This window comes from Peromyscus eremicus, chromosome 5 (assembly GCF_949786415.1).
Source record: "Peromyscus eremicus chromosome 5, PerEre_H2_v1, whole genome shotgun sequence".
Lineage (NCBI taxonomy): Eukaryota > Metazoa > Chordata > Mammalia > Rodentia > Cricetidae > Peromyscus > Peromyscus eremicus.
The window spans coordinates 39,526,662-39,541,593 of NC_081420.1; the positions used below are offsets into that span (position 1 = coordinate 39,526,662).

Here is a 14,932-nt window from a genome sequence, read left to right on the forward strand (position 1 = left end):
AAATGTTAGCACAGCTGAGATTCTTAGGTCCTAAGGGCTGAAAGTGTAGGGAGTGAGCTGAGAATCGAAAAGAGAAGAGTGAGAAAAAGCAATACTGTTCCCGCCCGGTTTCGAACCGGGGACCTCTCGCGTGTTAGGCGAGCGTGATGACCACTACACTACGGAAACTTCCTACTTAACCATGATTTCCTAGTTTCCAGACATACATTGAAACTTGCTGAGTAAATGGTTTGATGGCGTTCATTGTATATCCTTGTATCATGGACTAGCTAAATCAAGGTAACTAAGATGGCTGACCTCCGCATCCCCAGCTCTTGGTGACCCCACCCTACCCTGCTGCTGCCAGATGAACACTCATGTAAGCCAAGTCCTGTGGAATTCGTCCCTCGGTGCCTGGTTCACCTCACTTAGCACCATGTCCTCGGCTTCTTCGGTTTGAGTGACAGAGCCGCTTTTTAATACTAATCCTTCTGGGAATTATCCTTCTGTGGATGTGAAGGAGTGAGCATCTCAGAAGACAGTGATTAGTTCCTGGGAACAAGCAAACGTCTCCGAACTCCTTGATCCCACTCCTGTGGCCATGTTCCCACTGGAGGGATGGCTCTGTGGCTCTATTTTCAATTTCTAAAGGAATTGTCATGCTAAGGACCTGGCTTTGAATCTCAGCACCCACATGGCCTCTCCTCAGCTTTTGCAACTCCAGTATGAGGGCATCTGTCGCCCTCTTTCGGCCTTATGCGGCACTGCATGCAAATGCCCATGCACGTAAATACTCTGCTCTTTCCTGTGGGTCCTCTCAGCCTTCCCTTCCTTTGTGTCAGCAAATGTCGCGCAGAAACCCTTTAGTCAGGGACTCCCAGTGGCCACACTGGGCTGAAACACAGGAGCCCTTCTCCCCTATCCTGCCCTGGGGACTTCGCCTCCTGTTGAGCATCCGGGTCCCCTTAGCTCTTTTCCACTGACCCCCTCCCCACCTCAGCCTTTCCTCATAGCCCAGCTCCACTCTTCTGTCAGTTAGGGATCAGAAATGCTTTCTACCATGGACCCCCAGGGACCACACTGAACTAGGACACAGGTAGGCAGTTGTCACTATCCTTCCTGCCCTCCATTCTGATCTCTCCAGAACTACTCTCAGTCCTGTAGCAGCCTGCCTGCAGGGACCCCTCCTCCCACCCTACCTCCACTCTGTGGGAACCTTGTTGCCACCCCTGGTCCCCCAGCTCTTTCCCATTGCCCCTCTGGTTCTTTTCTCCTAGCTGTCTCCATTCCTTTATGTCACCTGTGAACCTACAGAAGCCCTCTCTACCAGAACCCCACAGCCACCACACTTGCCTCGGATCCAGAGTGGGCAACAGCCACCAAAGAACAGAATACCCACCCATCCAGGACAAGATCAGATATCGACCCGGAGAAACCCCTCAAATAGCATAGCTCCAGTCTATTGGACAGGTGAGACAGCAGCCTCCGTGAGAAGCCAGTGGTCCCACTGCAGTAGACCTGTAGAAGTGCAATGAAGCTCCAGCACACGACCAGGACTTCCAGATACCACTTAGGAGTACCTTCAAGGACCTTTAAAAGGATGTGAAGAAATGAATGCCTTACTGAAAAACCATGAAAACACAAACACTTAAATGAAACCATGAAAACCTTTCCAGACCTGAACACAGAAAGAGAATCACTGAAGAAAACCCAAACTGAACCCAAACTGGAGATAAAAACCTCAGGGTGTCAAACAAAAACCTTAAACTAAGCCTCATTAGAGGATGATGAGACATTGAAGAAAGAATGTGAGGACAAGATAGGATAAATAAATAGCTCAGTCAAAGAAAATGTTAAATCTGAAAACAAGTAAAAGTACAAAAATAAATCCATGTCCACCCTAATTGGTATCATAGAATCTACATCCAGTGACTGATGGAAGCAGATGCAGAGACCCACAACCAAGCACTTGGCCGAGTTCCTGGAATTCAGTTGAAGGAGGGATTATGGGAGCAAGGGGGTTCCAGATCATGATGGGGAAAATCACAGACACATCTGACCCAAGCTAGTGGGAACTGGCGGACTCTGGAGTGGCAGCTGGGGAGCCTGCATGGGACCGCACTAGGCCGACAGTGGTGTGGTTTGATATGTTTGGGGGACTCCTGGCAATGGCACCAGGATTTATCCCGGGTACATGGATTGTCTTTTTAGAGCCCATTCCCTATGGTGTGATGCCATACTCAGCCATGATGCAAGGGGGAGGGTTTTGGTCCTGCCCTTAACTGGTATGCCAGCCTCTGTTGACTACCCAAGGGAGGCCTTACCCCCTATGATGAGGGGATGATGGTGGATGGGAGCGGGAGAATAGGAGGGAGGGTGCACAGAGATTGGAATGTTAAATGAAAAAAATTATAATAAATAAATAAATTCAACCATAAAACATCCAGAAAATCTGATCAAGGCTCAAATATCTATATATCTATATCTATATCTGTATCTATATCTATCTATCTATCTATCTATCTATCTATCTATCTATATCTATATCTATATCTATCTATATCTATATATATATATATATTTTAGACCAGGCTGGCATTGAACTCACAGAGATCGGCCTGCCTTTGCCCCCCAACCCCACCCCTGAAATTAAAGGCATGAGCTGCCACCACCAAGGCAAAAAAGTATTTTTAACATAAGTATAGAAGAAAATTTACCCAATCTAAAGAAAGAGGTGCCTGTCCAGTCACAAGAAGCACACTGCGCAACAAACAGGTAGGACCAGAAAAGAAATTCCCCATAACACATGATCATCAAAACACTAAATATACAGAACAAAAAAACAACATTGAAGTAGAAAGAGAAAAAGATCAGTCATAAAGTCATATCTGTATAAGTCTTACAAAGACATTTTAAAGTCTTATAAAATCTAAAAGTCTTAATTTTTTTTATAAAGTTATGCATATTGGAATAACACCTGACTTCTCAAGGAACACTTTGAAAACCAGTGGGGCCTGGACAGACATTCCACAACCAGGGTGATGACAGGTGCCAGCCCAGACTACTATACTCAGCAAAACTGTCAATCACCATCAGCGGGGAAAGGAAAACATTCCATGACAAAACCAAATTTAAGTAATCTCTGCCTACCAATCAGTTCTACAGAAAACATTAGAAGGAAAACTTCAGTCTGAGGAGATTAGCCACATCCCAAAGGACACAAGGTGTGATCATTTTTTATTTGTGCAGAAATGTGATATTTTATTTGTGCTTTGATAAATAAAGCTTGCCTGGAGATCAGGGGGAAAAGGCCAGCCATTTTAAGTAAACAAAGTCAGGCAGCACCCACCCTTAATCTGATCACTTAGCAGGCAGGGTCTCTGTGTGTTCAAGGCCATACTAGGGAACAGAACCAAGCATGGTGAGACACACCTTTATTCCCAGTACCAACCATAGAGACCTGGAGGTCTGTACTGACAGGCAGTGACAAGGAAGTGAGGTAGGTGAGCTAAGATAGTCAATGAGAGGGCAGAACAGCAAGGCAATAAAGGCTTGGGTACACAGGAAGTAGCTCACATTTGGAAGCTGCAGAGCCGTGAGGTAAGGTGGTTGGTGGCTGTCACTACTTCCCTGATCTCTAAGGCTTTCACCCCTTTATTTGGCTCCATGTTTTTTTATTTAATAAGACCATTTAGAAATTCGTCTACAACAAGGAAAAAATAATCCCACAACAGTACATCAAAAGAGGGTGGGGAGGGGAAAAAAGGGGGTTGGGAGGACTCACATCCTAACAACAAAAGACCAGGAATCAATAAACACTGCTTATTTGATGAGAAAACAGAATCCAACTTTCTGCTGAAGCCAAGAAACAAATCTCATCACCAAGGATGCATGTCACCTCGGGGTGAAAGGATGGAAAGAGGAATTCCAAGCACATGGACCCAAGAAGCAAGCAGGTGTACTTATCTTAATATCCAACAGAATAGACTTCTAATCAAAACTGACCAGAATGGACTAAGCAGCAAAGTTCAAAATAGCAGAGATTAAAAGTATGACCAAGAGAGCGGGATAAAGTGCTTGCCCCACACTTCAAAAAAGTCAGTAATGGGAATTGTTAAATAATGCGCTGTTATTACTGCAATGTTGGTGTTCAAACCCAAGGTCTTCCTCAAGCTAGGCATTCTTTCACTAAGCCCTCATATTGGTATCATTTCAGTATTTGAGGGCCTTCAACAAACAAGACCTATCCCAAAGCTCAGGGGATATGTAACTGTTGAAAGAAAGTAAAGTAATGTTTAGAACAACTAACCAACGATCTAAATGTAAATGAAATGTAGTCCTTTTATATGACATTAAATAGAGCAGCTGTCAATCTGTATGCACAGAGGTTGGAGTTCATGCTAGCAAAGTTGAGTTCTGAATGCCAGGACTGTGAGGAACTTTAATACATTACAAATGCTCTGCAGTGCTAGAGCATTATATTTATAATAAAGTCAACATTACAAAAGGGATTGAGAAACCCTGTCTCAAAAACAAACAAACAAACAAAAAAAAGGACAAAGATACAAACAGGATATACAGAAATAGAGAAACAGCAAATTTTCAGAACGTGAAGGGTGTGAGTGAGTGTGTGTGTTCCTCTAGGAAATTATGTAGTGGAAGATTGTATCAGTTTAGTTTTGTTGAACTACTATTGCTCCATATATATCCAAGAGTATAATTTCAGATAATTACATTTTAAAGGAAGAAAAATCATGTTTTCAATAAAGATGGTCTTAAAGGAAGAGGCTGCCATAAGTTGAACAGCTCAACAATGAGTAGGTGTAGTATGTAAAATCACTTCATTAGAGAAACAGTTTTCAAGAAGCTCCTGTTACATGTGAGTAGGAGGATGTTCACATTTCTAATGGACTAGCCATTGTTGAAATATAGCGTTTATTTTGGGAAAAACTATTTGGAAAAATTATGGAACTTAATAGGTATAGACTAAGGAAGTATCATTTTGACATACATTAAGACACGCGCGGCTGTGCGAAGAGGACTCCGCCGCCTGTGCCCGGCGGGGACGCGCTGCTCCTGGACTCACTCCTCACGGGACTCCGCGGACCGCGACAGTGGCCGGAGGGACGAAGCCCCGCGGGCCGCGAACGGCGCAGATCTCCCGGGCACCATCACCGGCCGCTGGAGTCCCCGCGTCTACAGGACCCGAGCGATGCCCTAGCGGCCCAAGAGACGCGCGACCTGGCCGAGGCCCGCCACCCACCGCGTTATCCAAATGGTTTTGGTGAATTGAAGGAGAAAGGGGTAAAATTGGGGAGGCTGTGTATCAGATCGTCACTTGGAGGCAACAGGGAGATCTGCGCAGGATGCGAACTCCGTGAGGGCTGGAGGGCGCCTTGCGGTGGTGCGGCCACCGTGCGAGAGGACTGGGCTGTCCAGGGCCAGTGTCTCTGCGTCAGGACTCACTGCAAGGCGACATTGCTTCCTCTCGTACAGAGTTTTGTTTCTGCTCAGAGAAACGTTCTACTTGGAACAACGCGAGTTTCGTACGTTTCCCCAACTTCAAGAAAACTTCAAAATTTCAAGAAAACAAAAAACCAAAAAACCAAAAATCAAACCAAACCCCACAGAAAACCGAACAACTTTGTCAATTGGCAATTTACGTTCTTTCCTAACTGTGTAGATCGAGGGGTGGTCTATTGTGTTGGCCGGTTAGCTCAGTTGGTTAGAGCGTGGTGCTAATAACGCCAAGGTCGCGGGTTCAATCCCCGTACGGGCCACGTGACAATTTCATTTTGGAACAAACTCCGAGATTTCCAACTACTGGAAGCTTTTAAAGGTATATCACCTTAGAAGAGAACACAGCTCAAGCTGCTCTACACTCTTCAGTTCGGCCACTGGAGGGCGACTTGCAGGCTGAGCAAGTATTCTGGGACTGTCTAGACTCCAAGAAACACCTGGGTCAGCAATCGTAGGAACGGGACGTCTACTTTTTCGTTGTTCATGCTTAGAACAATCTGTGGTTCACAGCTCTTCGCAGAAAAACTTTGAAAATTGCAACAAACTTACAAAACACCCCAAATCCTCTGTCAAATGACATTGGTGTCATTGTCTGTCTCTAGAGGTAGAAAGTTAAACTTTCATATACCGGTTAGCCCAGTTGGTTAGAGCGTGGTGCTAATAACAACAAGATCGCGGGTTTCTTTCCCCGCACGGGGCAATCAAAAAATGTACTTTTATTCAACAAAAATAAGCCAAAGCTAATGTGCTATAGAACAAACAAACAAACAAACAAAAAACAAAACCAAAATCTACTCTGTGTAGCATTTAAGTCGTAACACTCTCAAAGGACTCTATCTTTATTGCCCCACGGCCCCTACTTCTGGCTCGTTTAAGGAGTCTGGAAGCAGAGGGATACAGAGAAGACCTGAGCCTTTGTCCTCGTCACATTTCCTACAGTGTCCTTCTCTCCATCCGCACTGACTCTTCACCTGACCTCCTGGGAGGATCAGAAGGGTGGGTCACTCCTGTGTGGTTCCTGCCTTCTGCCAATCTAGAGACACTGAAGTGAGGAATGTCGGGTTCAGAACCCCAAGCCATTCACCAACGTCCAACAGCTGAGTGAGGTCAAAGCGTGTTCTGGCAGATTCTTTGCTGACAGTTCTCTGAGCCGGAGCTTTGTCCCTCCCAACACTCGCAGGGAGCCCTGCAGAGGTCTGCGTTATGGTTTTTACAAAGAACCTTTCGGTGAACTCTCCCATTGCAATATAAAGACAAGGATCACTCTGAGTGTAAAGCAATAAATCAGATGTCTTCAGAACTTTCTCCAAACTTTAATTAGTTCTCGAATGGAACCAAATTATGGCTTTACACACTAGGCAAGCACCAGAACACCTCATTGTAAGGTCTATAGAGTGAATTTGTGCCCCAGAGGTTCGTCACACAAGTCTGTGGGAAGGATGAGCTTCGCTGTAGCCATGAGTGGCAACAAGATTAGTGGAAGATGTGGGCATCGATTCCACTACCTCTCGCATGCTAAGCGAGCGCTCTACCATTTGAGCTAGTCCCCCGATAGTCCCCACCTTTTCTTGTATTTTCTTGTGTGTCCAGTGGATCCTCGCAAAATTAAGTATTCTGTCTTTGGTCCAGGAAAGCATGACAATGAAGGTCCAAATGTTAGCACAGCTGAGATTCTTAGGTCCTAAGGGCTGAAAGTGTAGGGAGTGAGCTGAGAGTCTGAAAAGAGAAGTGAGAAAAAGCAATACTGTTCCCGCCCGGTTTCGAACCGGGGACCTCTCGCGTGTTAGGCGAGCGTGATGACCACTACACTACGGAAACTTCCTACATAACCACTATTTCCTAGTTTCCAGACATACATTGAAAACTTGCTGAGTAAATGGTTTGATGGCGGCGTTCATTGTATATCCTTGTATCATGGACTAGCTAAATCAAGGTAACTAAGATGGCTGACCTCCTCATCCCCAGCTCTTGGTGACCCCACCCTACCCTGCTGCTGCCAGATGAACACTCATGTAAGCCAAGTCCTGTGGAATTCGTCCCTCGGTGCCTGGTTCACCTCACTTAGCACCATGTCCTCGGCTTCTTCGGTTTGAGTGACAGAGCCGCTTTTTAATACTAATCCTTCTGGGAATTATCCTTCTGTGGATGTGAAGGAGTGAGCATCTCAGAAGACAGTGATTAGTTCCTGGGAACAAGCAAACGTCTCCGAACTCCTTGATCCCACTCCTGTGGCCATGTTCCCACTGGAGGGATGGCTCTGTGGCTCTATTTTCAATTTCTAAAGGAATTGTCATGCTAAGGACCTGGTTTTGAATCTCAGCACCCACATGGCCTCTCCTCAGCATTTCCAACTCCAGTATGAGGGCATCTGTCGCCCTCTTTCGGCCCCATGCGGCTCCGCATGCAAATGCCCATGCACGTAAATACTCTACTCTTTCCTGTGGGTCCTCTCAGCCTTCCCTTCCTTTGTGTCAGCAAATGTTGCCCTTTCACCAGGGACTGCCTTCTCTCTTATTTTCAAACACAGAATCTTTTACCAAAGTCTTTCTTGTGATTTCCCTCAGTAGTCTAGAATATATTGTATGGCTACAATATTTTAAACAACAGAAATTCATACATATACCATAACAAGAATAAATCTAAATTTGCAACTACACTGTACCAACGTGAAGCATCTGAACCTAGCCGTAGGTTTTTCTTTTTTTCTTACCCTAACGGATAACACTTTGTAACCAACCCTCTAAGCTGTGAGCAGCTCTCCAAGCCCGTCTCATAGTCGTGGGACTTTCCCCCAAGCATTTCAGTGTTGCCTCCACCCCCACATGGCTCAAGCAGTGGAGTCAATCCCTGGGCCAGGTGCAGAAGGAAGCCATGTCATAGTGGGCAGCCCCCCCCCCCCCAGGCTGCAGAAGCCCCTCCCACTGCACTCAGCACAGCCAGGCCAGGAAGGAGGGTATCCTAGGGGCTGGTAGGAGGCCGCATCAGACAGGCCTGAAGACCCAGAGACAGAAAGACACCACTGTGAAGGTTGGGGAAGGTAGAGCCTGTCATGGCAGCTGTGTGGTCAAGCTGTTTTGGGCACCCCCACATTCTGCAGTTGTGAAATAGCAATGGGGAAATTTCCTAATGGGGGGGTCATCCCCACAACACGGGGAACTAAAGGTCAAAACTTTGGGAAAGTTGAGAACCAGTGGTTAAGAGAATGCCTCTCCTTACTCAGGGTCTGTTCAGGCTTAAGAAGGTATGCCTAGCCTCCTTGTCTTTGCTAAATTTGCTAAGTTTTTCGGATAAACTGAGTCAGATAAATGACTAAATACTAAAAGGAGCTTCAACTGATAAACTGTTTTTTAAGGCTCATACTTAACAGAGATAAAACTACAAAGTCCTTTTCCCAAGGTCAGGCATTTGGATAAAGCTCCCTTTCCCTCAGGGGCTTGGAGAAAGTTCCTGCTTGCTAAAACAGGAGTCACCCTCCTTGTCTCTGACAAAAGGAACTTGTGGCCCTTCCATTAACATATGGCTGTGATGCCTTAGACCTTGTCAAGGACAATGCTGTCCCCTAGGCTCCCTCAGTCTCTGCTCATGGGCCATGCTCCAGCTCACCCCTTTCTCCTGTTCCCATTTCACCCTGGGATCTTTCCCTTGTCCTCCAAGGCAAGAGCCTTCCCAGGAGAAGCCTTAACAGGTTGGTACAAACTTCTTCTGTTTTTACCCATAGAATGCCTATTTTGGTCTCTTTACTGAACCCATATTTAATACTAGAAGATCTTCAATTCAAAATCATTGTTTCTAAGGCTAAACCTGACAGGAATAGAATGTGAAGTCCTAGTCTTATGAAAGCTGCCAACTTATTGTGGACTGTTAGAGAACACAGGTAGTCAGTCATCTTATAATAATCAAGTTCTTTAATTGTAGTCATGCCAAATACTAATGTAATTAATTAATTACTTTCTTGGTCCCTTGCATGTTTTCAGGGTTGAGCTTAAAATATATAGCTAGAAACAAAATCTGTCTGTTCAGATACACCTGGACATCCCTCAAATATTTTATAAGTCTGCAGAATATGGAATTTAAAATGTTGATTAAAAAGTGTATTGTGTCAGTCAGGGACTCCCAGATCCTAGCAGTCTTTGGAGACCCAAAGAAGATTATGGGGCACCACGATGTCTCCACCTGGATGATGGCAATGCTGACCACTGGACAAGATGCCCTGATGCAACACCTGCTGCCAGGACCTGGCCCAGACTATAGACAAGCAGCAGGACAGTGGAGAATTGATTGTACCTCTTTTGCCTAGATAAAGTAAGATCAGTCTTCTCCATGTCCCTCTTCCACAGGAGAACTCTCACCTTAGGGGACTGGTGAAGACTGATGCGGTTCTGATACTTCTGCCTCTAACTCTATGGAGACCTGGGTATGAATAACTGGATATGGACTGGTCTCTGTCATTTTTAATAGATTCACAAGCTGCTTGGTATGCAGTAAGTTATAATTTATACTTCTCAGATCTCTGATAGTATTGACAGCTAGGCTAGCTATAACTTTGTCAGCTTGACAGCATCAGACAACCAGAACCTTCCACAAGACAATAGCCAGTTTATTAGCTCATTTTATATCCTTTTAAATCAAGCCTTGTTTTTTCTAAAGCTACCAGGTCTCTCTTGATTTAAAAAGGGTTCTAAGATGTGAAAGTTGAAGTATGTTGTAAAGGTTTAAATATGGGTCTGAAAGAAAGGTCTGAGGATATGAAAGTATGCATGTTTTGAAGGTCTAAGAATGTTTTAAGATATATGAAGTTCTGAGGTGAAAGCTTATGAGCTTTGAGGGTCTCAAAATGATTTAAGATGTAAATACAAGTTACAAAGGTATAAATAGATGACTCAAAAGCTTCAGATTTCTTTCCCCTTCTATGATATTATTCTTTTAAGATATCGAAAGTTTGGAGTTTAACATTAATAGAGTCCTAATAGACTAATAGAACAATGACTGCTTACTATTTGGGTCACAAGCTCAAGATTTTAGATTTCTTTTAGTTGTCTTCTAAATAGAAACTTAAAAGTGCTTCTCATCAGGCCAAACAAATCTCTGTCCAATCTATACCTGACTTTCTGGACAGAAGGATAATGTACACGCTTTTAACCCAAGTCTGTAGGTTTTGCTAGGACTCAAAGATATGAGTCCACTTCTGCTGTTTTACAGATACCCATTGCCTGCTTTGTCTATGATATGGAGTTCAGTACAGATTAGTAACGCTAATGTATCTAAAACTTTAATGTCATTTTGTAAGATAAAAATTCATATAGACCTCAGAGGACCAAAAATTCATAAAACTTGGATCCACTTCTCACAAACAAGTCAAAAGGACTCCAGATAAGTACAGCCTAAGTTTTGTGCACCTGTCTATTCTTGAGGATGGTATTTTTCTCTCTCCTGGTCTTGGAATTCTTCCCCTTCCCAATCACTAAGACTAAGGGCCTAAAAGTTCCAAATAAGTTCATCAATTTTAACTTCTGTTGCTAGTTTAAACTTGTCTTAACAGGTTTCCACTTGACTGACAGAAACAAACAAGCATCAGTTGCTGACTATGAGCTCTAGACTTGCTGAAAGCTGATGTGAACCAGCCCAGCCAATGTGATTGTTCCCTGCCTCTACAGCTGGGTCAGACAACTATATGCTCTGACAAATGCCCCATGGCCCAGCCTTTTACTGGCCTTTCAGCCTTTTTAGGCCCTGACAACAATGCCCCAGTGTCAGCTGGAAGCAGTTCCAAAAGAGAATAAATTGTCCTGGACTCCCTGCCCAGAATAGGTTGAAATGCCAAGTCAACAGGAAACTCTATGGCATAGGGAACTAAATGGCTAACTATAATGTCCATTGGCATAACAGGAAAATAGGCCTAGATTAGTCAATTGATGGATCCATTAACTAAAATGGTTCTGCAATAACATAAGATAATTGACCTTCTTTATGCAGAACCAAAGAGATATTATATGGCCTTAAGAAATTATTATTTCTACATTAATAATTCATGATTATAATCTGGCTGTACTCAAAGATAAGAACTACAGGGCCTTAAGAATGGCAATAGATGTCACTGCCCTAGAAAAATCTGTTGGCTAATGGTTCTTAGGTCCAAATACCCTTGAACCCCTGGACAGATAGGACTCATGATTTATTCCTGTCATTGGTACTTGTGAAGAGGGGAATGTGGGGGGCCCAAAACAGCTTGACAACACAGCTGCCATGACAGGCTTGGAGGTCTAGACACAGCTGCCATAACAGGCTTACTGGCAGGCAACATATGGATCCTGGAAAAGCCATTAGCTAATACCACCTAGGGATCCACCCAGGGATGGGCCAGCATCTAAGGGGAAGAACCTGATATTCCAAACATTCCAGTCATCAGATAAGATTGCCAGATGTTCTTGAGCCTACCACATATCTATTTCCTTTTTGCAGATACCTGTAGACAAATGTCAGCCAATCAGGGTCCTGAACCCTGGATATAACTTCACCCCAACCTCAGCTATGATTAAAACTACTACACCACCTGGGCTTGGGGCTCTCTGCTCTCAGGGCTCTCTGCTCTCACTGCTGCATCAGACAGACAGAGGGACCAAGCTCGAGCTTGAAATACAGGCTCAGTGCTTTTATATGATGGGATTCAGTTTCTATGGTGATCTTTTGGGGGTCCATGTGATTTGAACATAACACATGGAACACTTTTCCCTTATGGGAAATTTAGTATGGGCTTTGGTAAAGGATGAAAATATGTGCAATGGTAGCCTCTCAAAACAAAAGAATTCTTTGGAAAAAAATTCCCCACCACCATGGAACCAGGAATCCCATTGTGCCCTCCTAATTATACCAAGAATAGGAAAACTAGAGATTTACTAGACACACCTGGTCCCAAGGATGAACTGCCTACAATTCATATCCAGAGCCTGAAGCATTTAAGGCAAGAGTTCAGTTAATAAGTATAGGGAAATCAGAATGGTACAGTATAATGGGGAAAGAGTAAGGTATTAAACATTCCCTTTTGGGAGTGTTATGAGGAAAGAGGCCCATATAGCAAGACTAAGAAACTGTAATACAATGTTTGCTCCCCAGAAGTCCTTTTCCCAAGGTCAGGAATTTGGATAAGGGTCTCTGAACTTGGAGAGTTGAGGTAAGTTCCTGCTTGATAAAGCAGTCATTCTTCTTATCTATGGCAAAAGGCCCTTGTATTAACATGTGACTGGTGGTTATTGTCAAGTCAAGACCTCAATCCCTGATTTCAAGCTACACCCAGGCTCACATGCTCCTTTTCTCCCATTTAATCCAATGTGCAATAAAAGGTGTAATCTTTTGTCAATTAAAACCTGCTGGCAGCCATCCTGATTCACCCTCAGATCATGTCCATCTCCTCCTTCCCCACCTCCCACCCCCGACTCCACACGTCCTTTTGGGGACCTGAAACCCCCACAGAAACAGGTCTTTGGCAGAGTAGCAGTTAACAAGACAGATGTGACTGCTTTACCTCCTCTACTCCAAAGGCAATATGTTTTTGTTCATTTGTTTGTTTTTGTTATTTTGCCAGAACATATATCTTCAAAGTTAGTGGCTTAAACACTTCAATATTAGTGATGATGATGATGATGATGATGGTGGTGGTGGTGGTGGTGGTTTTGCCATCTCACAGTTCTTTAGATAAAGAGTCTACTCCAAGTCTCTCTCAGTTATAACTGGAGTGTTGTTGGCTGTATGTGTTCCATCAGGAGAATCATTTTTCTTCTATTTCCAGCTTCTCAGTTCCATCTCTCCCTTCACTGTAGCCCTCTCCCACCATTTTCAAAGCTAGCCCTGAAGGACCAGTTCCTTCTCACATACATTGAATTACTTTGGATAATATCAGGGAGAGGTTCTGCACTTTTATTGACTCATGTGATTCTATTGGGCTGACCTGGGTAGTCCCAGACAATCTCTCTGTCGTGATTAGAATGACAAGGTCCCCTCTTGGCTCAGGTATTTGAAGACTTGGTTCCCGGTTGCTGGAGCTGTTTACAGAAGTGCTGCCCCTTTGCTAGAAGTGTCCCAGGGGTCAGCCCTGCGACTCCATAGGCTCCCTCTGCCTCCAGGTCTCTGTGCTTGGTGCTTGAGGTTGAGGTGTGATTTCTGGGCTTCCTCTTTCACAGCCATGGCTGGGGCTTGCTTGCCAGCCTCCCCCATGCTGGCCTCTTAGCCCTCTGAGACCCTAAGAAAATTAAACTCTCTTCCCGATTCTGTGACCTTAACACAGCCACACAGTCATCTTCCCACGCAAGGTGACTCCTCAGTGATTTCAGGAACTCAGACATGAGAATCTCGGGAAGGGACTTTACAGTGTATAAAACAGGAAATTATGTTTTTGCCATTCCCTTCTTCCTAGATTGTGGTCTTGTTAGAATTTGAAAACTGTGCTTCCCAAGCAATCTCAGGAAGGTCAGGAACGGAAACGTTAGACTGCAGCCTGAGAAGTGTTAAAAGTATGTGTCCAATTTCACGTCAGGTGATTGCAGGGTGAGAAAAATCTAACGTAGGCCTCAAGGCAGGGACATCTGGAAGACAGGATTTGCAATTATTTAAAGGGTAGAGATTTAACAGAACACCTGTTTTGTCTACTTTGTTGGAGTTATTCTTAAGCGAGACACTTTTTTATGGTAATTAGTAAGAGCAGGTCGGGCCTAGCTCAGCAGCACACCTGGTTGCTGCCCTGCCCCCATCACCCCCACCCCCACCCCCACGAGACACAGGTGTTTTTATTCTTTATCATTTCTTGGCATCAGCGGTTTTTCGTAGCAGATTACCCGGATGTCATTGTGGAAGCATGACTGGTCGTTTTGTGTCCTGTGAGAAATGTGAAGAATTCTGAGACTACAGTTGACATTGGTAGATGTGCAATGCGAGGTACAACGCCTCCTTGAAGACAGTGCTCCTCAGGGTCGGACTCTCTCCTGGACTACTCAGGTCCCCTGGGTGTCAGGACCTCCTTAGGACAACAGAAGCTTTGCAGTTCTCCACCCAGATCCGCCTGACCCCAGACCAGTGTTCTCACAGCCTGGATTCTCTCTGTTCCGGTCAGGCTTAGCATGCTTCTTGGTTCATTTCAGTAAGAATACCAATTCAGCTAGCCCAGGCTTGCAGCTATCCACAAAGTTGACATCCAGTCGCTCGGTAAGTACCAAACACCACACAGAGAGTTTCTGTCTTGCTTCTCTGCGGCTCCAGAAAGTCTGTGGATCCACTATAGGACAATTCCATTCACTGAACCTCGAAGTGGCTCTGAGTTCCATAAAGACTGGCTGTGAGTTCTATAAAAGTTAGCAGAGAAATATCTGGGTAGGCAGTTCTCAGGCATGGGAATCCTAAAGACTTCTGTGGTATTCATTTGTCCAAGAAAGACTCTGAGTTGAGG

At 44.5% G+C, this 14,932-nt stretch overlaps 1 long non-coding RNA gene and 3 other non-coding genes across 5 annotated transcripts in view; 1 reads left to right on the forward strand and 3 right to left on the reverse strand.

Moving 5' to 3' along the window:
- LOC131911340 (uncharacterized) overlaps positions 1-14,932 on the reverse strand; it is a 68,525-nt gene that overhangs the window by 24,294 nt on the left and 29,299 nt on the right. The gene's annotated exons all lie outside the window — the stretch shown is intronic.
- Positions 96-168, reverse strand: Trnav-aac (transfer RNA valine (anticodon AAC)). Its single transcript has one exon. It is a non-coding gene; the product is annotated as a tRNA-Val (tRNA).
- Trnai-aau (transfer RNA isoleucine (anticodon AAU)) lies at positions 5,686-5,759 on the forward strand. The gene has a single exon. It is a non-coding gene; the product is annotated as a tRNA-Ile (tRNA).
- On the reverse strand, positions 7,245-7,317 carry Trnav-aac (transfer RNA valine (anticodon AAC)). The gene has a single exon. It is a non-coding gene; the product is annotated as a tRNA-Val (tRNA).